General features: G+C 50.8%; 1 protein-coding gene across 1 annotated transcript in view; it reads right to left on the bottom strand.

Annotated features, from left to right (window-relative positions):
- The window catches only part of Zbtb7c (zinc finger and BTB domain containing 7C), a 337,455-nt gene that overhangs the window by 247,633 nt on the left and 63,801 nt on the right, over window positions 1-26,021 (bottom strand). Inside the window, exon 2 of the mRNA XM_015992670.3 lies at window positions 10,880-11,095. The gene's annotated coding sequence lies outside the window, so the exon portion shown is untranslated. The remainder of the gene's footprint in view (window positions 1-10,879; window positions 11,096-26,021) is intronic.

The raw sequence follows: 26,021 nt of genomic DNA, 5'->3' as shown, positions 1-26,021 counted from the left end.
CCTAACGTATCACCCAGACGTCCATCAAGGAGCTAAATTAATCCTACCCTATTAATAAATTATATCCAGTTATAGAAAGCCTCATTATAAAGAATTAGAGTAAGGTGTGTAAGCAGTTTTTAAAATAAATATCAAGCAAAAATACAAGTTATGTAGTATATACCTAGATCTCACACTTGCTTAATATGGAACTATTTTCTAGACCTGTGATACAGATACCAAAACAGATTTATATGGATATAAATCAAATAGTAACCCCCAAATCACCTTTGGTGATTATGGAGGGATGCAAGTTCCTTCACTCAGTTAAATGTCATTGTGTGGTTTTTAATTTCTTCTATGTATGCAAGTTACTTCTGTAACCAGAGCAAAGATATTCCTCACTGACAGAGGCTTTCTACACACTTGTGGGTTGGCCTTCAGTCGGACGCTTAAGAGAAACTCCTTTTCCAACCCATCTGAGAGGGCCTGAAGTCCAGTGGGGGCCTGTGACTGTCTTCCTTACCACCCTACAGTGAGTGGGGCTGAGAACTTTCTCCAGAGTCACAGCCCTGTGCTTGTACCCTTACTCCATGTGGCCTTCAAATAGGATCATGATGTTGGATTTCTTTTCTAACTCAATAAAAAAGAGAGATAGAAGAATGTTGGGGACAGAGTAGGTAAGTGTAGCATTTTGAATGTAAGTTCCTCTCCTCTGAAACCTCCCAAGCCAGCCCCCGACAGCAGTTCAAAGGACTCTCAGCACCTCTGTCTTCCATGCTCCTACTGGTATGGCCCATTAAACAGTGCTTAAAGCATTCCACTGCTTTCCTAATACAAAGCACCAAAGTTCGAATTCCTCCAAACAAAAACATGGCCAGGCCAATCATAGCAATACCCCAGTCCCTGGTACCAACTTCTGTCTTAGGGTTTTTATTTCTGTGAAGAGACACCATGACTGCTGTAATTCTTATAAAGGAAAACATTTAATTGGGGTACAGTTCAGAGGTTCAGTCCATTATGATCAAGGTGAGGCATGGTAGCATGCAGGCAGATGCGGTACTAGAGAAGTAGCTGTGGGTCCTCCATCAACAGACAACAGGAAATGGTCTGAGGGTCACACTGAGCAAACCTGGAGCAAAAGAGACCTCAAAGCCTGCCCTCACAGTGACATACTTCCTCCAACAAGGCCACACCTCCTAATAGTGCCACTCCCTATGAGCTTATGGGGGCCAATTACATTCCAACTACCACAGTAAGGGAACAAGAAAGGGAGAGAGTGTCTTTGTTAGGGTTTCTATTGCTGTAATAAAACAACATAACCAAAAGCAACTTGGGGAGAAAAGGGTTTATTTCAGCTTCGAGTTATAGTCTAGCATGAAGGGAAGTCAGGGCAGGAGCTCAAGGCAGGAACCTGGAGGCAGGAACTGAAGCGGATGCCATGAAGAGTGCTGCTTACTGACTTGCTCTCAAGCCAATCTGGTGGGGGCATTTTCTCAATTGCCCTCTTCAATGACTCTAGCGTGTGTCAAGTTGATGTAAAACTAGCCAGCACAGGGAGGGAGGGAAAAAAGATGGACAGAGTAAAGGAAAAGAAAAAGCAAGCAGCTAGATTTGGTACTCCAGAGCTCATCCACAACTGCCAAGTCAACACTACCGCTTCTGTCCTAAACGTCAGCCATTTACTGATGGAAGATTCCAGACAAGTGTTCACTTAAAGAGGAACCATTAACTGCCAATCACAGGCTGAAGTGTGTGCTGAGTCACAAATCTCATTGCAGTAAGTGGGTCAGTGCATGGCTAGTGTCAGCCCCAGCAAGCCATCTGACATTATCCAAAGGGTGGGGAGACCACTGCCTCCAAAGGTGGCAGGAGCCAGGGAAGCTTCCTCAAGGAGTGTCTCTCTAACAGAATAATCAGTCAGCTGGAAAGGCAGGTTGCTCATGAATCAATTAACAAATATTGTTAACTTGTCAATCATGTCTTAGCAACTTGGGAAGGTTTCACTCTACATCGTATTAGATCCTGTGTGCGCTACTGGCATTTTACCTTTGTTCTTAAGTTGGTTATGCAACTTGCTCAGTTGGAAAAGCAGAGCAAGGCTCCAGCTCTTCCATGCCACACTGGGGACAGACAGGGTGGGGCTGCTAGGCCAGAAACCTAGTTGCTAATGTCTCTCCCACCTGCCAACAATGTGGGCAGACACATATTTGCTACTCTGAGCTTTTGTCTTTTAGGTGCAGTTTCTGGGGTGGGGGTGGGGGGTGCATAGACGAATGTACATGCAGCTGTTGTTCAATGTTTGACTGATTCTTCACACTCCATGAAGAGCCTGAGTATACACTGTCCATTGTCTAATCTCTTAATCAGTTAAAGGGTGCCATGCCTTCCTGTTCCCAGGGATGGAAACTGAGGTCCAGGGTGGCTTGTGTCTCTGGGTGGCAGAAATGGAAGAAGCAAAGACTGAATGTGGCTGAGGGCCCTGAAACCAAGAACTTGGTCACCACCACAATGCCAGAAGGGAGACACGGTCCCCCATATCACACTTGAGAACACACATGCTCTCTGGTTTCTGGTACGTTCACAAGTGGGTCTAACTTTGGGCCAGATGCTGCGAAGGTCTCATCCCAAAACATCAGTCCTGACAACCGTCCCCAGATGCTCATGAGCTAAGATTTGTCCGTGCAGGGCTACCAAGGGCAGGTCTGTAAATCCAGGCATAGGCCAGGGTGCTGGCTCCACCTTGCTGCATACCCACCTTGGCATGACTTTCTCCACAGCCTTTGCTTTCATTTCTGCCATACAAATGAAAGGACACCATGGGTTTGGAAATGGCCAGTGCTAGTGACTCCGTGAGCCAGGGGAGTCCGTGTGCCAGGCAGCTCTCTGCACCCAGGAAATCAAACCCACTTCCTGAGCGCCTCACCTACTTTCCTTTTCTACTTGAACCAATGCTACCCTGCTCCTGAGTGATTTTGTCTTTGAGTGGTCTGCGGGCACTTAAGGAGTAGCTTGATGATGCTGAGTGTCCAAGTCACACTACATTGCTCTATGTCCATGGCTTAAAGAGAGGGCAGAAGTGATGCAGTATGGATAGATGTTTAATCCTAGACCCTACTGGGAAACTAGTGAAGACAGAGTGGGGGGGAAATGATGGGAGAGGCTGGCAGGGCCAGGCAGAGACCATCAACCGTACTCTGCACAGGGAGGGCTTGGGTGCCCAAGTCCTATCATGCAGGAATGCACGCAAACTTTATAAACTGGGCTGCGGGATGGGGTGGGGGGATGGGGATGGGAGTGGGGGTGTCAAGGCAAGAGGCAGGAGTGGTACTACAACTGAGATATCCTTATCAGAAATAGTATGTGGCTCCCAGTCAGTGTCACCCATCCAAGTGACCATCACAGACCATGCTAGCTAAGAGCGCTATCAACTTGCTCTGAATCAGGACCGTTTATTTATCCACACCAGAGTGGTTTTTCTAGGTCTACCACTGATTCTATGGCAGGCCTACCTCCACCATGAGCTCTCCAAAAGCAGGGAATTTGTCTTACTGTCTTACATGGTAGTGTGTACTGATGACCATCCTCTGGGTTGTATTGGATGGCAGCCGGCACACAGAGCCTAATACACGATGTGGGATGGCACTCCATCACAGAGCCAGGCAGTGCAAGCCTGCAAGCATCTATGTGCAGATGGAAGTCTTCAGGAATCGGCACCAAATAGACTCACAACTCACCCTTTGACCCTGGCTGGGCTTTTTACTGTACGAAGTCATTCTTGTGAGGTATGGAACAGATGATCTGAAACTCATTTTACCGATGGGAAGACTGAGGCCCAGAACATCTGAGCATTTGCTCGAAAGCTGTGGGTACACAGAAGAGCTCTGGACCCTGGTGGGACATCTCTACGATTCTTTCTTTCAAGATTTATTTTTAATACTTGGGTGATACTATAGTCCCTTTCTCGGTGTATCTAGCTACCCAATTTTCAGCAAAGCTGACACTAGTCATGGGTATGGAAGTGAGAGAGACAACTCTCTTTGATCAACTGGTGTCCCCTAGTGTCTGTGAAAAAGGTGCATTCTAGAATTTTGTTCTGGAAACATCTTTGATGCAGGATTGGCCTTTTTTGTTTGTTTGTTTGTTTGTTTGTTTTTTGTTTTTCGAGACCCGGTTTCTCTGTGTAGTTTTGGAGCCTATCCTGGATCTCACTCTGTAGACCAGGCTGGCCTCGAACTCACAGAGAACCGCCTGGCTCTGCCTCCCAAGTGCTGGGATTAAAGGCGTGTGCCACCACCGCCCATCAGGATTGGCCCTTTTAAATGATTTTATGGAAGCCTTCCTCCACCATGCAGCTCCACAGTTCTACCAGCCCACTCTTCCCCAGCCTGCCTCTCGACTGCCAGACAAATGGGAGACCTGGTGTTCCCAGCAGGCTAGTCCTTCCTAAGGGAGGCCATGGAGGAAGTCCAAGCTGAAGCCCCTAAGGATCTTCTTCCCACTTTCAAAAGATAAGTCAGAATCTCAAGGAGAACAACACGGGGTTGAACATGATAAATATGCATCCCCAAAATTTTAAAAACCAAATAGCACAAATCAAGCTTATTCTGAGAGGCTCATATTGCGGGGGTCTCTAGTGCGCCAATCAGCATAATTAAATAGGAAGATCTCTCTGGAATTGATTGTGCATTGCATGTTTCTTTCCTCATCTGAGGGCCATTTCAGTGAGATGATTTTTAAGCTAATAAGAACCCCCAAATTAGAAACTAATTAAGGAGATGGAAAATACAAATGTTTTTGTTTTTAGTTGGGCACTATTTTTATCAGAAGAATCATGAAAAATTAAAATTGTTAAGTACATGTGTGAAGGTTGTCAGTCAAGGGCAATGTGGCCTTCTGCCTCTCCCTTTTGCAAAGCCTGAGGTAACACACGGGTAGCTGCTCCCCGTGGGTCCCCAGGAAGCACCACCAATCGATTTTGCAGAGAGCAGTGCACTGGAGATCCAGCGTGGAAAGGGGGTCACCACAGTTCTCACCAGCCTTGGGCCATGAGACCTATCAGTGAACCCCTTTCTTTCAAGATGTAGGTGCACCTCGACTCGGGGTGAAATCACAGCTCCACACTTCCTCACATCCGCCTAATGGCGAGGGATGTTACAACGAGGGCAGGTTCAGAGATGTGCACAGGGCCACACAGTCAACTAAGAAGAGTCAGGCTAACACCCTTGTCTGCGTGTGCTGGATTCTGTGACACCCTCCCTCACACACTGCCACCCAAGTATGCCACACTACCATCTAAAACTGATCATAAGCCACAATGATGCAGGTTTTAGAAGATTTTTCACAGCTCAAAAGCTGGGGACCCATCAAGCACAGCAGCAGGAAGCAGGCACCTGCTGGGATGCCGTAGAGCACCTCTATTCTAAAATAACACAAATGCCACCACAGGGAGCATCAGAGGCCCCTCACTCCACATGGTCCAGAGTGCTCAACCCAGAGATGCAGTTCAGGGCCAGAGGCCTAGGAAGTGTCCATTTGCTTTAGGCCTCACCCTTACAGCCCATGCCCAGCTACTTTCCACTCTGCCTTCCTGCACCCCCTGATCCTGTCCCCTCCACACCAGGCAGGACACCAATCTGCCTACAGGCCCCTTCCCTCTACAGTCCTCCCCAGGCCCACACTAGAGAGGCAGGAAGACCTGCAGGGCTCCCCCAGATCCACAGCCTTGCACTGAACAGAAGGCCAGATTGTGAACAACCACAATAATCTGAGTGAAACCAAATCCACCTGGCTAGAGAGTCCCCCTAGCAGAGCGGGGTGTGTGTGTGTGTGTGTGTGTGTGTGGAATAAAAAGGTTAATCACCAGTCACCACTAACAGGATCTCACCCTGGAGGTGGAGCCCCTGGTAGGAGCACTCTGCTGAGAGGACACGGCCTGAAGCACAGCCTGATAATAGAAGGTAGAGAAGAGACATCTTCCAAATCAGGGACATGGAATCAAGGCAGATGGTTCACCTCAGCTCTCAGGCCAGACAACCTTTGGAGGAACCCAGAGTCTCATAAACACTTACTATTTCTACAAAAGCCTTCCTTACACAGGAGCTCATGTGAGTCTCAGAGAACCCCCAGAAGGCAAATTTTATTTAATGCATTCTTTGGATGGAGCCTGTGCATAGGGCAACTTGACCTTGCGGAGTTCCAGCAACACATGTAGGACACTGTGTTAATAAAAACACGGCAATTACTGCTTTCTGCGCTTGCTGGGTGCCAGGGGCAACTGCGATGACAGCCACGGAATAATAAGTGTACCTTGTTCCCCGTTTCCCAGAGAGAGTGGCCATATTTTTTGACAATGAAATATGGGCTTTCTTATCCTAAGGAGCTGCATCTTTATGGCTGTGGAGGGAGGGGTTGAGTCCTTGGTTCAAAGGTTGAGACTACAGCGGAAGAGCAAAGACTGATGGGAAACTCTCACTGATGGATCACTGCGTGGGACCTCAAGCTAGTAGGATGACTTGGACCCCCGCACTGGCTGACAGCCTTCACTGTGTTGGGTGCACTCTGGGGGTGGCAACACCCTAGAGAGGATGGACACAGGCTGCTCCAGATAGCCACTGGGGGCCGGAGCTTCCCCAAGGTCTGTAAGGCTGGCCACCCCAACCTCATTTTCCTGAGTCGCAAAGTGCCAAGGTTCTCATGCAGGGGAAGGGCAGAGGCAGAACTGCAGAAACGCCGGCTAGGAAGTCTGCCAACTTCAACCCGTAAAGGAACTCAGATTTGTTGCCATTTGATTCACAAAAGTAAAAAGAAGTCTTTCTTGACACCAAGTGTCACACAGCAATTACACGCCATTTTATTTAGTCCTCGTGGCTACCCGGCATAATAGAAATGATTACTTCTGCTCTCAATGAAGCTCTGAATGCTTTCGGACATTTTAGAAACTGCCTGAAGTCAGTCTCAAACTCACACGCAGGAGAGACTTGAGTCAACGATCTGGAGAAGCAGGAGCCAAGCTGGGTCCAGAGAACACAAGTCATCATTGTTAGCTAGTGAGCAAGTGACTGGAGACATTTCTTGTAGCTAGGCATAGTGGCTTACACCTAAAATCTTAAACTTGGGAGGCAGAGGTAGGAGGACTAGGAATTTAAGGTCATCTTCAGCTACATAGTGAGACCAAACAGGCCTACATAGACCCTACCTTTAAAAAAAAAAAAAAAAAAAAAAAAAAAAAAAGACATCTCCTGTCTCCTCCACAAATTTCTCCAGAGACACTATAGATCTTTTGTAAGAAAGCCACCTAAGAGTAAACTCTGTTCTTGTTTGGCTCTGGACCCACCTGGCCTTCAGCAGCTCCTTGGAAAGAGATTCTAGATTCTACAACCATCTTGGGCAATGCAGTAGCCACCAGACACATATGGCCACTGAGTTCTTGAAAAGTGGCCAGTCCTAACTGAGATGGGCCATTAAGTATAAAGTGCGTCCAGTATGTCAAAGTCTCTGTAGGAAGACTAACACACATCTCCTTTGTAATGGTATATTGATTAAATGCTGCAGTTACAGCGGTCTAGACATACTGAGTTCAATGAAACACATTGCTATAATCAATGACACTAGCTAATTTTTCCATTTTCCAATATGGCTACTAACAAATTTAAAGTGACTACCATGGCTTATACCCATGGCTGGTCCCAATCTCCAGACCTAGCTTGGCTTCTGTGGCCCCCTTCTGGGAAACTACGTGGGATGTAGGGAGGCAGACTCTCCAAGAATTCTGAACGTGTTCTCTCGGCTCAACATTTCTCCGACATTCCTGACTGCCTCTCCTGACTCCTGTCTTTCTCTGAGCGCAGCTTCTGCCGCAGCACTAAAAACATGCTTAGCAATTCTGAGTGCAAGGCTCTACCTTGACCCCCATCCTGTGGCCGGAGCACCTCTGATGGCCAGGTTTGTAAATCTGTTCTCTACCGGAAGCCGCAGGTAGAATCTAGGACTTCTCCAAGCCCCACTGCTACCCCATGAGAGCCCAATAATGACATAATTTCACTGCATTGATGACTTATTATGGGGACAGATGCTCAGGTAAGTGCTTTGCAAATTCTATTTGTTGAATTCTCCTGAGCCACCCGAGTAAGACCAAGTTTCCCTCATAGGAAGACAATGTCTGGAGATACTTAAGGCCTGGACCTGGTTCTACGCTACCTCCTCTGCCCCATTGCCACGATGCCAATCTGACACAAGGTAGGGTCATTTGGGAAGAGGGGACTTCAAGTGAGCAAATGCTCCCAGCACATTAGCATGTAGGCAAGCCTGGGGGAGGGGGGCATTTTCTTAATTAGTGATTGATGTGGGTGGTGCCACCCCTGGGCTTGTGATCCTGGAGGGTATAAGAAAGCAGGTTGAGCTGGGCAGCAGTGGCACACTTGGGAGGCAGAGCTGGGTGGATCTCTGTGAGTTCGAGGCCAGCCTGGGCTACAGAGTGAGATCCAGGACAGGCACCAAAGCTACACAGAGAAACCCTGTCTCAAAAAAAAAAAAAAAAAAAAAGCAGGTTGAGCCAGACAAGAGGAGCAAGCCAGTATGCAGCACCCCTCCATGTCCTCTGCATCAGCTCCTGCCTCCAAGTTCCTGCCTTGAGTTCCTACCCTGACTTCCCTGGATAAGGGATAATGTGTGTGTGTGTGTGTGTGTGTGTGTGTGTGTGTGTGTGTGTGTGTGTGTGTGTGTGTGTGTGTTATATGATGAGATAAGCCCTTCTTTTCCCAACTTGCCTTTGGCCATGGTGTTTTGTTGGAGAAGTCTGGCTTCAGTGCCTGTAACTTGAGAGATGTCAACAGTTGAATGTTCAACGTCCTCCATAGGCTCAAGTGTTTGAAGACTTGGTCCCCAGCTGCAGTGCTGTTTGTGAGGCTATAGACCCTTTGAGATAGGAGGCCAGCTGATGTAGGGCCAGAGTGGCATGGTTTGGGGTTTATACTGTTAGCCTTCTGGCTGGTCCAGCGCCCTGACAACGTCATCTTATTTAAACTCCTCTTTAAGACCCCCCCCCCCCAATGAGGTAGTGTGCATCTCCTCCCTTCCTTTTCTTTCCTTTTCTCTTTCTCTTCTTCTCCTCCTCTCCTCAGACCCTTCCTGTTTTCTCTTTCTTCCCCTCTCTTCCCCCTGTAATAAAACTTTCCATGTGGGTACCACCTGCATGGTGTGAATGACTTTCCGAGGTGCCCCTTGGTTCCATCTGCCAAGGCCACCGCCAGGCCATTTTTAAAATACAGCATGCACCCTAGCTCTGGTTCCAGTCCAAGCTCTCTGCTTCCTCGTTCACACCGATAACAAGCAGCATTGAGGCCATGATGAACTACATCCCCTCAAGCCACGAACCAAACTAAAACCTTCCTACCTGAAGCTGTTTCCGTCAGTTACTTGGTCTCAGCGACTGAAAAGCAACTAATAAAATAAGTGCTTGGCAAATATTGGTTAATCAGTATGGTGCAGCTGTGATCCCTGAAAATGCATGCTACCAGAATCCTAGCCCATCCCTGCAGGGCAGGACCTCTGCTGCCTCTACTCAGGCCCAACTTTTCTCCCATGAAACACCCTTCTCAGGGTCAGCCCTGGCCAGTCCCCAGCCCAGTCTGAAAAGTGTAGATCAGCTGCTCCACCCAGAGCAAGAATGTGGACCATGATGCTCCTGTTTAACCCAGAACCGGAGGAGCTGCCTCCCCCACCCCAAGGCGAAGCCAGGCCCCAGTGCTCCAAGTACACAAGTTCCTTTCCTTTCCACTCCCTCCAGCAGGTAGGAGTCCAGGGGCACCCCTACCTGTGGCCTGTAGCCTATGCATTTTCTAGAGAGGGGCTTAGCTTGCTAAATTCCTTCAATGTATTCTTTCTGACGGATTTAAAACAAGGCCACCCAGGAGTCTTAATGCTCTCCTCCTCCCCAACCCTTGGCTTTGACCAAGACCTCAACTCTGTCTGAGCTAGATGGAATTTGCCACACCCTCTCGGGCCTCCTGCTGTTAGCCATTGGCCTTTCTCCCATTGCCCCAGGTCATTTCCCAAGACTTCAAGCTATTTTTGCTTCTGTCTCAGCCTTCTTTGTTCCCCATGGGGGAGGCTGCCAGAGTGTCACCCTCATGGTGCATGCGGTACAGACCAGACAACCAGTAGTAGCAGTTCGGTCCTGGTATATCCAGCCCTATCAGCCCCTTGTCCCTCCAGTTTCAAGAGGCCATGTCTTCTGAGTCCTAGGGATCTGCCTGATGCTTCCTGTCTTGGCTAAATCCTGGGATTAACTGCTAGACCCAAAAAAAGCTGCTAGACTCTGCTACACCCCTCCACAGGACCTTCCCAGGCACTTTCAACCTTCCCCCACTTGCCTTGAAGGGACAGCTGGGCACAGTCTGCTTTTCTGTTTTACATGAGCAATACCAAACGGCACCCAAACTCCAGGCATCTGAACCAAACCTGAGGTGGTCCCAAGATGCAAAGCTCCAGGTCTACCCCTCGTGTGTCACGGGTATGTAAGAGCTCCTTTGCCCTTTGCTACCTCAATTTCCTTGCTGACACAACCTCCCTGCTTCCTGCGTGACAACAGTGACTCTTTGATTTGTACTCTGAATCCCTCAAATAAGATACGCTACGTGCATAGCCATGGTGCCAGGCCTTCCCACAAGGCTTAGGATGTGAACTCAGCTGTTGCTAAATCTTCTGGTACCTGGCTTCAGCAAGCACATGGGTGAAAACAAATGACTCGGAGGTGTCCATCTATCATCTTATCAGGCTGCATGGGCTTTGTTTGCACAGTTATCTTCTCGAGGCTGACATTGTGTGTGGAATACAGGCTGATGTATTCCCCTACCTGCCATATCATTGATAAAGGATAGCCCAGCTTCAGGTTCATTACCTGTCATTACACCATGTACATGTCGCTGGAGGCCAGAGCATCAATTCCTCTTGAGTCACTCCAACGGTATAGCCTCCCAGTCGGAGCTCCAGGTCCAAGAAGCTGCGACTCACTGCTCAGGCCTGGGTAAGGCCCAAGCCATTCTCTCGTCCTCTTCCGGCTGGCCTAATCCTCAGCGATGGGGAGACTCGAGCTCCCAGCTTCTTCAGGGGGGACCTGTGAGGAGAACAGAGGTCGCCATCACAATTAGGCCCAGACATACAAGTCCAGGCGTGAACTGTTCTGGGATCTTCCAGCTGGCCTCTTTTTGTTCTTTACTATTAGATCCCAGAGTGCCTGGTGGTTATACCATGTAGGGTTCCCACTGACAGTGCTCAGCACATGAAGCATGCATGTACATGTACACACACACACACACACACACACACACACACACACACACACACCCGTGCGCATATACACATCCATCATTCCTGATTTCTTTCTTACCTCTGCATACTTCATTCTATCCACTTAAAAGACCTTTTCAATCAGGTATCCACATGCAAGCTGTCATTCAGGCTTCAATTCAGAGCACCAACAGGACCCCTGAGCTGTCCCAGTGTTCTGGGAGAGGAAGGAAATGGATGCTCTCACTCTGCCAATGGGAGGGGCAGAGAACAGGACATTTCTCTACTTGCCAAATCCTGAGGCAAGGCTTTGGGCTGCTGGAGGCTGGGAGTTCCAGGAAGACCACCCTACCTGTGACCCATGATGAATGTCCTTCCAGCCCTTTAACTCCAAGGACGAGACAAGAAACGAGAGACACCCTCCCACCCCCACCCCCAGCACAAGGGACGAAGGCACTGGTACGGGTCCCACTGAGTCCTGACATGTCAGGGCCAAGACTACGGGGTACATTCTGCAAGGAGTCAGAAGGACTCCAGCTGCAGCTGCACCACCTGCTCTGGACACTGGGACCACAGTGGCTGCAGCCCCGCCCCACTCATCAGGCCTGGACTCCAGCTTGCTGCCCACATGGCTGAGATCCACGCAGGGTCCTCTCAGCCTCAGTGGGCCAGCTGCTGAGAAGGGGCTGTGAATGGAAAACAGCAGCCCAGGTGACCGACACCAACTTCCGGAAGAGGAAGCGCCAGGCACAGGAAGCAGGGAGCAAGGGAACCGAAGTGCACACGGCTTCCCTCCAGCCTACGTGGACTCCTGGAGCAGGATGGTGACAGTGGCCTACATCCCACGAATGTAACGACTGCTCCCTAGAGACTGCTTTTGCATTCTGTTTTGCAGTCGTTCTGTGAAGAGTTATCCCAAAGATGAGGCAACGGAAGCACAGAGAGGTTGAGATGATTGCCCAACATCACACAGTAAGTTGGAGAAGGTCAGGGTCGGCACTTCCAACTTTCATTTATCATTTTTTTTTTCCGGGAAGCATCCCTGTGCTAGGTTAATTTCATCTAAGTGTCAAGTTATCCACAGAGGATGAGGGCTGAGTGGGAGGGACGCCAGAGGCCACTCGTCTTGTTAGGGAGTAGATAAGACAGCCGTGCCTTTGGTCTCTTCTCCAAAGGAACGTCTAAGAAGAAGAGTGAAAAGAGAGAGGAGTGAGGGGGAGAAGCAGGAAAAGTGAGCTGGAGAGATACTGAGGCAACAGGAGCATCTCAGGCCCAAAGAGAACTGGCCACGACTAAGTGCTACGTAACTACCGGCCTCCAGCTACCGCCCCACAGCTCTGCACCTGAGGACCTTCTTCAAAAGCAGCAAGCAGCGTGGTGGACATAGAGCCGCTTTGGAAGACAAGATGGATACTATTACTCCCTTTGAAGGCATGTAGATATCCATATGCTCTCCTACATATGTGATCTATTCATGAGAACTGAAAAGGAGAAGGATAACCCCATAGGATTCTGCCCATGTGAAGAAATGTCTCCTACTCCGAACAATGGCTTCTCAGCTTGATTCTGAAGTGGCTCTACTGGCCATAACAGCCAAGGCTAGCCTGACTCTGGAGCAAGCAGCCCAGGCCCGAGGCTAGCCAGCCAGGGCCAGTAGCAGATCCTGATTGAGGCAGGAAGATGCCCCCAAACAATAACAGCTCCCTGTAGCTTGCACAGCCCCAAATGCCTGCCTCCAGCCAGCAGAGGACCAGGCACAACACATTAGAGCACAGGAAGGAACAAAAAAATCAGCCCCTGGTATTAGTGCTACTTGCTAAATGAGCCCCACTGTGTGTACAGGTGCAGGAGGGAAGGTCACTATCCTGGCCCACAGGTGACACAGTCACCGGATCCCTTGGTGCTGGACTGACAGCAAACGGTAGAGCAGCCACGTCTTTGCTGACGGCTCTGTGTGTGTGTGTGTGTGTGTGCGTGTGCAGGAACAGCACGTCCTGGCCCTCCTGTGGGGTGGGGCTGAAACATATTCACAGCAGATGGTGCTGTCACCCTCTCTCCAGGATTCTCATTCCTAATTATCTGTGCTGTCAGCCAAACAATTAACCCTCAAAGAAAAATTGCAATGTCCACCCCCAACCATATGAAAAGGCAATTTTCCCAAGGGCGAGAGATACCTAGGGCAGCCTCATGCTCTGCTCCAGTTCTCACCATCCTCTGGCCTCCGAGGTCCACCGCTGGCTTTGAAGTAGCCTCCCCACTTCCTCTGATCCTAAGGTCGTTCCTGTAAAAGGAGGAGCCAATCCCAAGGGCCCCCTGAGCCACACAGAGCTACCATCCTACATTGCCCTTCATCTGAATTTGGGGTTTGCTGGCTTGGAGCAGAGGCTGAGCTCCTTTTTGCTCCATCACTGTTTATTCCGTAGTGGCACGTTTACCAGGTCTCCTCAGTCTCCCCGACACTCCCCCACCCCCACCCCAGCTCTTGCCTGCAATGAGAGGAGAGGGGCAGTAGGAGGCGCTAGGCAGAAATCTCCTGGATGTGTTTAGATTCTCTCAGAAAAATGGGGCTACCAGAAATCAGCCTCTTCTCCAGCAAGAATTCGAAGAGCAAGGCCGGATGGTCCCAGCACAGAGCTGCAGAGGGGCGGGGCGCTGAGATGTATCTTGAGAGAAGAAAGTCCCCTACCCCATCTCCCACCGCCGCACCTCTCGGATATCATGGCCACCACCGGGCAGGTGCAGAGCTTGCCCCTATAGGTGCTCATTAAACAGTAGAGACACAAGCGAGTGCACCAGCATGCCTTCCCCCAAAGGAACTGTCCGCAAAGAGGGTGCTCCCAGGACTGAGACTCGGTGTCCGTCCGCTAAGAGGGCTACTGTGTAAAGTCCAGTCAGTGAGTCAAAGTCATCCATCACCATGCTCTAACATGAAAAGCAGAAGGCTCTTCAGGAAGGCTTTTGGGGGAGCACAGGAAGTGCCTTGGGGATGATAGCTCCCCTGGCTACTTTTTACCCATGCCATCTGAGAGACTGAGGGCCCAGCCCTTCACAGAGAGGAAGAACGGGCCTGGTGCACGTGGCCTCAGTCTTGTCCCACAGATTAGGGCCATCGGAATAAAAGGCAACACAGGGGGGCACAGTCTGGCCCACTGAAAGTTAGAAAGCCCCTCTGAGACAGGGGAATGCCCTAGGTACCTGGGGAAAGAATGGAGAAAACGTGTAGATAGTGGACCAGGAGCTGGCTCTCCTTTCTTGCCACCATTTGCCCAGCCCAAGCCTTGTGACAATTGTCCTCCTGCTCCCTGGAGTTCACTGTCCACCGGCACACACCCCTGTGTACCCAAGGGGCACAGGTTCCCACAGCTCCTCCACACAAAGGGGCCGCGTTTATATTCATATAGAGAACTGCCTACTCAGAATGTGCTCGTAGACAGCACATGTAAGTGCACCCCCTGCCCTGGGCCCATGTGGGACAGACGCCAAAGTCTGGCTGGAGACATTTCTAAATATGAGTCTGGCACCAAGAGTCAGGTTCCCAGACCTCCTTGGCCCAGGAGACCCTGCCAGGATTCTCCAGGCGGCGGTCTGAGAGAGAGAGAGAGCTGGGGCAGTGGGATCAGGAGACAACCAGGCGTTGGGAAGCATGGCCCCCCACCCGTGGAAACCCTGCAGCCTTGTTACGGGAAGAAAAAGGATTACCCGGCGCGCTCAGCGCCTGATCAATTGCCCACAACCCTTGCAGCAGGGATGAGAACGCCACTGCCTTCTCAAATGTGCATGAATTAAAAATATACAAATGGAATCTTTTTGCTACCCCTCTCCTCAACCCCCCAAAGCCTAGGATGCTTGTTAAAAATAGCCTTGCTGTGGCAGGAATCCTGCGCAGCCCAATGGCTGGCAGGAAAATGAAGGCGCCATTCGAGAGGGCTCTGTTAAGTGGCTATCCTTGGGAAGCGGGACAGGGAAAGTCCCAGAGGAAGGCTGCCTGTCTCAGGAGTCTCAGGACACACTTCTGCATGGCTTGGACCGTCATCAGCAAGCAGACACTTTGTTCTACGCCCATGTGTGAGCTGCATCTTCCTGCCTAACTAAGCTTGAGGCAGACTTGGTACCGATTTAGGAAGCCAGCATCATGGTGCCGGCTAGCCAGGTAACTCAGGCCACTAGAGACCAAGAAGCCAGCATGATCCAGGGAGCAATGAATCCAGGGCATGACCTCAGCAGGGAAGACCTGAGTTCTCTGGGCCTGGTGGCTTGCTGTAAAAGGGAGCAGTTGGATTTGATGTTAAGCTATTGCTTTATCACTTCCTGATTTGAAAAACAGCTATCTGCCCTTTGTATCTTCCCACCATGAAAGATGATGGAAATTGTCTTTGAGTGCATGGGGCAGGGCCGAGGGGTGGGGATGGGTGGGAATCAGGGGTCAGTACTGGAGGAGAGGCTGCTCTGATAGCACAGACCAGCTTCCAGCCTTGCTGATGAAGTGTGCAAGGTGGAAAGACTCTCAGTTTGGTACCTAAAGGCATCCTGAGTTCGAATCCTGACTTGGGCTATCGGTAATTACCAAGGTCAAGTGACTCCCTTTGACGTTAGTGCAAACCAGCCTCCTCATGCTGCTGTCCAGCTGGAGCTCTGGGCCATATCCTCAGAGGGGTTCAAAGTATACACTCTGGAATCAGTTTTGCATCCTGGCCCTACCAGCAATGAGTGGTAAGGCCCTGAGTAATCACGTTGACTTCTCTGTGCTTTACCTGCGTCTGTAAGGTGGAAGTGAAAATGAGGGGCTTTTGTATTACCCGAGCCCATACTCCCGCCCTGAGTAGCCATCTTGGCTCCCACTTGTCAATCTTGCATATTCTATGGATTTGCCTTATAGAATTTCCTTATACTCTCACACTGGGCGGGGGGTGGGGGGGGAGGCATCCCACTGGCCTGGCCCCTTTCCTCTTCATTCCCTCTGCATGCTCAGAAGCTTGCACAGCTGGTCTGTGCCTTCTGCCCTGGAGCTCGGCAGGATGCAAAGCTTGAGTTCAACCATCCTCAGACTTGGAGTCCTAATTCAAACACAGGTGCTGACCTGCAGATCCCAGGGGAGGCGGGAGTGTGCCTTTCTAATAATCTCCCGGGGGACACCCATGCCACTTTGCTGGTCCGAGACCGTCCTTTGGTTAGCAAGGATTGTGCTGGTGTGTGTGGGGGGGAAGCAGGGACCGAAGGAGTCCAGTCACCTGCCTCAGAGAAGGAGCATATTCAGACAGTGGTGGCTCAGTGGTGACCACGTGGCTTCAAGAGACACCGGGGAGGAAAAGGAGAAGGGCACCTGACCTATACATACAACTCTGCAGGATGGAGCCACCCAGAACACATTTCCGGCATGCTGACTATGTCTGTACTAAAGGCTGTTCTGTCGTTAGCACTGGCCTGGCCATGAAAGATGGTGAGGTGGTCTGTGGGGGCGTGGGGGAGAGCACAGAGGCTGTGTTAGCAGTGTCTGTTTTCATGCATTTGTCGTTTTCTAAATTTTCTTGAAGTTTTATCATCTCTATAATTTAAATTTTATTTTCTATATATTCTCAGGTGCCCACTCCCCAGAATTGCCCATTATTCTTTGTTATCAAGGTTTTATGTATTTTTTTTTTCCAGCACAAACTGCCATTGTTACAAAGGCTGGAAAATGGAGCATTAAATCTCCCCGGTCAAACCCCCATATACAGCAACTTGGATTGTGTTTTCCCTTAGAGCCAAGAGTCCAGCGTTTGAGAAGGCTGGCGCCATCACCTCTCACTATGGCAACAGGGAGACCCTGCTAACCTCGAGCGCGGTTATTAAGAGTAAAAATAGGAAGTGTGTGGAGAGACACCGAGTGAGAAGCTGTGGCAGATCTGCTGGGCAAGCTGGATTTGCAGCCCTCTCGGCCCCTCTGGCGAGAAACAGAAAGCAAAGCCCAGAGTCTGGGAGCGGCGCTCCCGTGAGAATACAGGAGCACCTGGCGCTTTCCTCTCCGTTGTCTGCTCCGCAGCTACTGGCTGCCTTTCACGATGGTTCCAGGCAAGCCTGAAAGTAGGCTGCTCTAGAACAGCCGTCCCAGAACATTCTGGAGCGGGATGTTCTCGTCTCCGTTACACGTTGGGCTGTTTGCACGTCTCTCAACTCTCCGCCCCAGGTGGTTCCTGTGCAGCTTCCCTGGTTCCCCGGCCGCACTCAGCCCTGACAGACACCTCATTGGTGCACAGTCTCCTCAACTTGTCACTGGACGGATGTTTCAGGCTCCCCGGGGTCCCCTCTAGGTCCTGGCGCTGCCCTGGTGGGGCTGCAGAGGGTCCCAGCCCTGGTCTGGCTGATCCTGCCACAAAGCACAATGGCCTGAAGCCAGGCTGCTATCGTCCTCAAACCCATTTTGTGCTGCCGTGAGACAAGCTCAGGACCCTGGCTCTGCATCCACCTAGCTGTGGAACTTGGGGCGAGTCACCTCCTCTCTCTCTGAAGTACTGCTACACCATCTGTGTAACTGGTGATGTGTGATGTGATCTCTGAGTCTTTGGTGCTGCTTCTCACTCTGATGCTAACGGGACAGACAGAAATGGGATTTTTGATCGTTTTTTGCGCCCCCCCCCTCCCTGGAAACAACTAAACATCATTCCCTCAAGTAAGAAAGCGTATTTTATTTTAACCTCACTGCACGAAGTATGCTTTTAAACACTTACAGGCTTCTCTTCCCTCTGTAGGGAAGAATGTGTGATATAAAATTCCTTCTGGTATATCCTTCCAGATCTTGTTCTGCAAAGCTCTTAGAGTACCAAGACCCTCAGCATCTTCCAGTCTCGTCTCACTACGGCAGGCGGGCACTGTCCCCAAGACTCTCTTACCTTTCTGCTGAAGTCAGGGCCCCAGCCATCAGGCACCTGTCTGGGCATGACTGCCTAAAGCAGCTGCCCACCTCGTTCTTAATACACCACTCCGGGCTGGACAAGCATGTCTTGAGCCGGGGTGGGGAGGGCGTGCGGGAGCCAGGGTACTGCAGCTGTTGACACACGCCCCCCCCCCCCCCCGCCCGAGCCTTCCCTGCCTTGACGCTTGGGGCTCTGTGCTACACGAGAGTGGTTGCCAGCACTCTGCTCCAGATGAATAGAGGTGCCTCTTCCATGGCCCTCTGCCTGAATGGCCACGTCCTTCATATTGCCACCTGGGTTTCCCAGAGCACATTTACAGACCATCAGAAGAGCCGACATCGCTGGGGGACCCGGCAAGAAAGTGAGACCACAGACTTTCACCCCAACTCCTGCAAACTGACCCCCACCTTCGCTCCACCCTTGCCCGTGGCTTCCCACAGGAGAGAGAAGCCTTGTTTCCCATGGGGATTTCTCATTCCTGTATCCCCAAGAAGCCTTGAGAGGCCCCAAGGCAGAGACAGCGTCTATCTAGACCCAGGACCACTGGGTGGAGTAGTACTTAGGCATGCCCCCTCCCCTCCCTGCAGGTGCCAAAGCAGCCATCCCTCTGTCTCTGTTCCTTCCATTCAGAGACAAGCCGGCTTCCACTAGTGTGGCCTCTTCTGTTCCCTGCCCCGGCCAGTCAACAACTCCCCACCCCACCCCCACCCAGTCCCATCCCTGGACAGCCAAACTTCCTGCCCAGTGATACAGCCAGCAAGGAGCCTAGGGGTTGGAGCAGAAATGAGAATTCCAGCTAGCCTGTGTGCAGGCTGTTTTCAGGAATACTAGAGGCATCTGTGAAAAGGCCAGGCACCCCTACTACATAAAAGGAAGGTTCTGGGGACAAGCCGGAGAAATCACTTTGAGACTGAGAAGATGATGAGGTCAACAGCAAGAAGACAAAAAGCAGGGCAGAGGACAGAAAGTAAGGGACCCTAGGGATAGAGAAGGAACAGGAAGCCTGGAAGGACCTAGCCCTGCTGGATCAAGCCTCCACCCACCAAGAGGGCTGGCAGGAGGGTTGGCAGCCTCTGCCAGCCCACAGCCCTGCCTTCCCGGCCTGGGAGTAAGCACAGTAGCACCAAAATGAGCCAGGACAAAAAAAGTGTACAAACTTTGCCAGAGGTGAACACCAGAAGCCAGGAGTCTTGGGGGATAAGTTCAAGCAGGCATCAAAACAACCCTGCCCCCCCCGGACTGTACCTAGCTCTGTCCTGCTGCCTGTCCCCCCCAGACCCCCCATGAGAGGAGAAGAATATTTAGTCCATGTCTGGGCCAGACTGGAAGGGAGGCCCAGATTATAATTCAGTCCCAGACACACCCATCCCTGGGCCACCAAAGGTCCTGGTCCAGATCCTATTCTTAGAGGCGCTCCAAAGAATAATCAACCAAAGGTCACAGAGCCTGTCTATGGAAGTGTGGATAGGGAAGGATCTGCTCATCCCAAAGCCCATGCTTTTGGTTGCCACTCTCCTCTAAAGCACACTGTTCCTCGCAGGCACAGGTGTGGCTGCCTGGCTGCTTTGTTCCCAAGAATCCCATCACTGGATGAAACCACTGCTCCACGTCACCTCGAGATGGTGTTGGCAGGGTTAGCCCTTCAGGTACGTCCTTCTAGGAGCCACAGCATAGACGCATCCCCTGGCTATGCCCCACTGCAGCCTCTGCTCCAACACACACAGGAAGAAGCCATGAGGATGGGACAGAGGTACAGGTACAGAGGTACCACCTGGGTCAGTGAGAAGCGACCAAGACACAGGCCAGTGTAGAGAGCGGAGGGGCTTGTTGGAATCAGGTAGCAGGCAGGCTCGAGAAGTGTCTATGGGCGGCTTAGTGGCACATCTGGGCCATGCAAACCAGCTGAAGGGGGACTCAAAGGATTTTCCCCTTTGTCCATTTCCCGGCAAACAGTGGGCGCTGACAAAGGACACTGTGGAAATAAACGAATTCTCTTGACACCTAGAAGACAGCAGAGCTTAGGGCTCCGTCTTCCTCGTTGGCTGCGTCTCCCCCACGCCTCCCAACCTCCCGTCCAGCGTCGGCTACGCGAACACTAGTAGCTGCATTTGCTCTTCCATTTAATGGCATCGGCGAGACCTTGCTGAGAAGACAGACAGACAGACAGGTGGCAGAGGAACAAAGCAAACTTCCACCTGAAGCCATCCTCAGGAGAGGAGGTGGGTCACACGGGTCCCAGATCAGAAACGCTAGGACATTTTAGGATGTGGAAGTGACGATGCCCAGGCCCAGTGCAGAGGGAGGAAAGCAGAGCGGAGCCAAGCTTCTCCGTGGGCAGGATCTGCAGCCCAGCGGGGCTTTTCGGCTGGGGATCGGGGTCCAGTACACAGGGCTCATGATGACAAAGCATCTTAGGATGTCAGGCCTTGCTGAGGCTACGGCGGGGACACACAGTCCGGGCACCATGGAGTCAGTTTTAAAGAGGAGAGACTGAAAAGATTGCCACAGAGCCACAAGGGCTCTTCCATTATGTTGGTACCTAACAAGCACCGGCACAATGCCCTCTCCCATTGGCCTAAGGCAACGGTCCAGGTGCCACAGCACTTACACCTGCACCATACGGCCCTACACTGAAATCCAAGAGTCTCTTCGAGACCCGTGTGACAACCCTACCCTAACTAGACTGCTTTTTTCATTGCTTTGAGTAGGATAACAGCTTTGACCTGGTGGTGGGTTGATTGTGGAGTTTTTGTTGGTGGTGGTTTGGGGGTCGTTTGGGGTATTATTATTGAACACATTTCTAAAAACTGAGTGACTTAAACAATAGGAATCGGTCTCTCAGCTGGAAGGGGCAGAAACTGGAAAGTGTCTCCCTGACCCCAAAGCAAGCTGTCAGCTGCTGTTGTGTGACAAAACATTTTTTTTTTTTTTTTGACGGACCCAACACACACATCTACTCATTCCAGACAGGAAACAACAGACAGAAGTACAGATACCAGTAAAGTCCAGTTTGGTGGCCCAGTGACTTCTATTGGGGTTGTACAGGAAATGGCGGAGGGGTTGGTTACATTGCAGCAGAAATGACTCAAAGACAACTGTGTCACCAAAGCCCACCCCAAGCGTGGGTGACAGCTCACAAAGCTGGGGACCTGGAGCACACTGCACAGTCCGAGGGCAGCTCAGCAGGTTGGAAAGTGTCCTGTCCAGGTGCCTCAGTTGGTCTAAACACCCTGCTGGTTTCTGCTTCTGTCAGTCAGCTGGTCTGGCAGTTCATCTTCCTTCTGTCTGAGATGGACTCTCAGCTTCTATTGCTTACTCTGGCAGGGAGGAGCCTAGTGGATCCGGTCACTTTCAGGGACTTCCTGAAGCTTTTTTTTTAAAAGTTATTTTCCTGCTTAAGAAGTGTCCCGTATGATGGGATGTTTCAATCTCAGAGAAAGCTTTTACACACGGCTGGACAACATTCCCTCCTCCATTCCTGCTGGAGGTATCAGAGGAGGAACAAGTCTTGACAGGAGCTACCTGTGGTCTGTTGGCTTCTGGGCTTCTCCCTCCACCTTCAAAGCTGCAGCAGACTTTTCCAACAGCACCAATCTGACCCCAGCTGGGAAAGTCGTTCTACAAAAGCACTGTCTGGGACGAACTGGAAGTACAGGTGTGTCATTCACACCTGCAGACAATTCTCTGACTTTGCCATGAAGACAGCAGGTGTTTCCAGGTGGCATTCCATTCCAACTTAAGCAGAAGGACGAGCTTGCTCCTGAGAGTTTCCTGCTGGAAGCGACCTGTGCACTATTTCTAAACATGGTTCTCACACACATACCCCCCAAACCCCATCGTGGCTATGAGAAAAACTTGTGATTTGAGTTACTATTCTATTGCTGTGAAAAGACACCATGGCCAATGCAACTCTTATAAAAGAAAGCATTTAACTTGGGGGCTTGCTTACAGTTTTAGAGGGTTAGTCAATGATCATCGTGGCAGGATGCTGGCAGGCATGGCATTGGAGCAGTAGCTGAGAGCTTTACAACCTGATCCACAGGCAGCAAGCAGAGAGAGAGAGAGAGAGTGAGCGAGCCTGATGTGGACTTTTGAAACCTCAAAGCTCACTCCTAATGACACACTTCCTCCAACAAGGCCACACCTACTCCAACAACACTGGACCTCCTAATCCTTCTCAAATAGTTCCATTCAAACATACGAGCCTTCCGGGGGCCATTCTCATTCAATCCACCATAAGGAGATAACATAATTGATTCATCACGCCAAAAGGACCTGCCTGACCTTCTCTTCAGACCCTTGATCCCAAATGCAAGTAGAATTGAGACTCTCTTCTCCCACAGTTTTCAGGTCTAATGAACTTAAAACTAGATCTGAAAGACATGTAGTTTCCTGTTCTTTCTGGCAAGTCTTGTAACAACTCCATCCCCATCTCTGGTTAGGAGGAGGAGCAGTATGCCTCTCAGGGTCACATAAAGAGGAGCCAACTATACTGGCTGTGCTGTCCTGAGCCTCCCAGCCTTTTGATGCTCCTCAGCAGCCCTGAACATTCAGGCCCCATGCCTGCTGATGTCTTTCAGTGCCTCTGGGCATACGGGCCCCTGGCCTCACACCAGCACAACATTGAGGACTCAGAAAAGGGTTCTCCCTACATCAACCCACTCTGCCTTCTTTGTCTCTCTGGCCCCAAGTGCGCAATCCAGCTCTGCTGCACCCAGCCTTCCCCACTCCGCCTCCAAGTCCATCGGCATTTACCTATCTCCTGCACACTGTCCACTGGCCCCTCTCCAAGGTGACTCAGGATGGTGCAGTAAAGTCGCTTGCCTTCCTGGGCATCTCTGATATATAAAATGAGCCTCTAAGAACTCTGGGGTTGAAAGGAAAGAGTCTGCGAGGAAGGCTAGAGTGAGTGGGATAGGGAAAGCCCTGACATATAGCCTTGAAACCACACCACACAGGTCAGTCATGAACTACTAATGCAAATCTGTTTTTCAAAATGCAAGGCCTGCTCTGGGCTTATGGACCTGGGTTCTTATCCTGACCCAGGTATGGGAGACCCTTCCCCCTCCCCCAGCAGCAGCACTATACTGCACAGCTCCAGGAGGTGCTATGTAGTGCTGGTCTGTATATGCATTGCACAGACTTACATGTTCACATGCTGCCCACTATCTAGAAATCTTCCATGTAAGATGAATTGCTAAATGGTCTTATTAATAAAAAAAAAACAAACCCAGAGCCAGATATTGGGGTGAAAACTGAGAGATCAGAGGAATAGAACAAACCACAGCCAACTTCACTTTACCAACTCCTCAGCCTCTAGAGAGAGCTCCTTCCTGTATTGGCCTTGAACTCAGAGATGCGGATGAACCTCCACCTCCCAAATGCTAGGATTAAAGGCGTGTGCTACCACTGCCTGACCTCTATATTTAATATAGTGGCTGGCTTTTTCCTCTGATCCCCAGATAAGCTTTATTGGGGTGCACAAATAAAACATCACCACACTTCCACATCATGCGCTCACCCCTTAGGCCTGACTTTCTTGGTCTTTAGCCTCCCCCTGCCCCACCCCAGACCTTTGAACACATGTCCTTTTAGTCAGGGTTGACTGGAGTAGGTGGGGACATGGCCGTCATCAGACGGTATGTGCCCCAGCAGTGGTGACTTAGCACCAAGTCCAGAGGCTGAGGAGGCAGCAAGGACCTTTCAGGGGACCAGCCACAGCAAGCAGACCTTGGGAACTTGTCTGATGTGCCCCATCTCATCCCTCTTAAATGGGCCACCAGGGTGGTGGGGCCCAACACCTGTTTCAGCAGGACACCAGGCAACTCAGATACACATGATGTTGGAAAACTACCCAGTTAAGGTACGTTAGGGTGTCCTTAGTAGCATTGCTAAAGGGCCCAACAGTTTTCCAACTGTGTAAAGGGCTGATGCCATTGTGGATGCTCATCTGGGGCACCACTACCACCCCCATCCCACCTTGGTTTTAGGGAGTCTCCAAGAGAAGCGGTGTAGGAAGCCTTCATAAGCTGGTGCCAGGGCTGCAGGCAAATAGCATAGGCCAGGCAGCCTGAGCCTCCTCCAAGAGCCCTCCTGCTCCACAGCCTCTCCCTGGTCCTGCTAACTGGATGGTTAAATTATTCAGCAACCAATTAGAGCTTAACAATGTCCCTGTCTCCCAGCCCAGTGATTCTCCTGGCTGCTGCCAGCCATGGAAAATGCTTTCCCAACACAAAGCAGAGAATGTTCAGGAATTTAGCACCAGGAAGGACCTCCACTATGCACCCCCATGCTTTATTACAGCCTGCCCACACGACCCCACCCCCACCCCCACACCTCCGCCCCATCCTACCTCCTGGGGCAGATCTGGGTGGCTGGACAGACCCGAGTCCAGGCTGTCAAGAACAAACTGGGAAACTGAACCAGTCTCCAGGGCCATTCCTATCACTGAGCAATCTGAGAAATAACCAATGACCCACAGATGGCATAACAACATTATCCCACAGATGGGGAAACTGAGGCTAAAATGGGTGACTTAACATTTTCTCTGCTCTATCAACTCCCATCACACTGACAGCCTAGGTCTTATGGCAGTTCTTAACACACCACACACACACACACACACACACACACACACACACACACACACAGACACGATCCTACCAGAGACATCTACAAACACGGCTAGCCCTGAAAGAGCTTAGCGACAGGGGCAGGCCTTGACCAAGAGCCTCACCCTCCTCTTCATGCTCCATGCTGGACACAGGAGAACATTCAGGAGTGTGGGATGAACAAACACCGCAGGCAGGCTTACCCTCTTCAGCATATGTACTGAGAGGAAATCTATCAGATAACAGATCATCACCCTGAAACCCACTGGCAGGGGGTCCCAGGGGGCAGAGAGAACACATTCTGATGGAAGCAGACACTCCCCAGGAGGGAAGGCCACCCCCACCCTGTGGGCAGAAGTTGGGGGGCAGAAGATGTCATAAAGATGAGATTCACCTTCCTGTTGGCTTGGCTCAGAGCCCCCTGGGAGAAACGGGGCTGGGAATGGAGTGTGTGCTCTCACGTTTCCCTGTCTCTCAAAAACCTTTACACCGACACAGAGGAGGTGTCGCTGAAAATGAGACCAAGAAGAGCACCAAGGAGAAAACACTCTGTCCCTCAGGACCCAGAGGCCTCTCACCAAGTGCCAGAGTAATGTGGGAACAGGTGGCCTTCCCCGACCGCACAGATGGGACTGCCAGGCATTCAGACTTGGCCTCACCCACCTTGACAAGCCCTTCCAGAACCAGTCAGCTGGGCCAGTGCAGAAAGAACTTCTGAGTGTCTCAGGCCTGGCGCAGCACAAGTTCATTTCAGGTCACCATATGTGGCCACGCATGTAGAGAAAATATCAAGTCACTGTGTGTATCTCTTCTTCACACCAACTTTCTCCCAATTTGCCTAACCTAAGGTCACCAGATAAAAGTTTGGGATGCAGCATGCATTCCCCCGGCAGAGAGCCAGTGCCCATGCCCATCAGGGCGGGCTGGGTTGTGCAGCTGTTAACAGCACACATATCCAGAAGTTCAGGGGCTCTGGTGGTGTGTACTCATGTTACTAGACGTGGGGCTCATTCCTGAAGTCATACAAACACTTGAAATTAGACAGATGCTGTGGGATGTTCTGTATGGCAAATGTCTTGCTCTGATTGGTCAATAAATAAAATACTGATTGGCCAGTGGCTAGGCAGGAAGTATAGGCGGGACTAACAGAGAGAAGAACTGAGAGAACAGGAAGGCAGAAGGAGTCACTGCCAGCCGCCACCCTGACAAGCAGCATGTGAAGATGCTGGTAAGCCACGAGCCACGTGGCAAG

Source organism: Peromyscus maniculatus, chromosome 19, assembly GCF_049852395.1.
Source record: "Peromyscus maniculatus bairdii isolate BWxNUB_F1_BW_parent chromosome 19, HU_Pman_BW_mat_3.1, whole genome shotgun sequence".
Lineage (NCBI taxonomy): Eukaryota > Metazoa > Chordata > Mammalia > Rodentia > Cricetidae > Peromyscus > Peromyscus maniculatus.
This window is presented reverse-complemented; position numbering and strand designations above follow the sequence as displayed.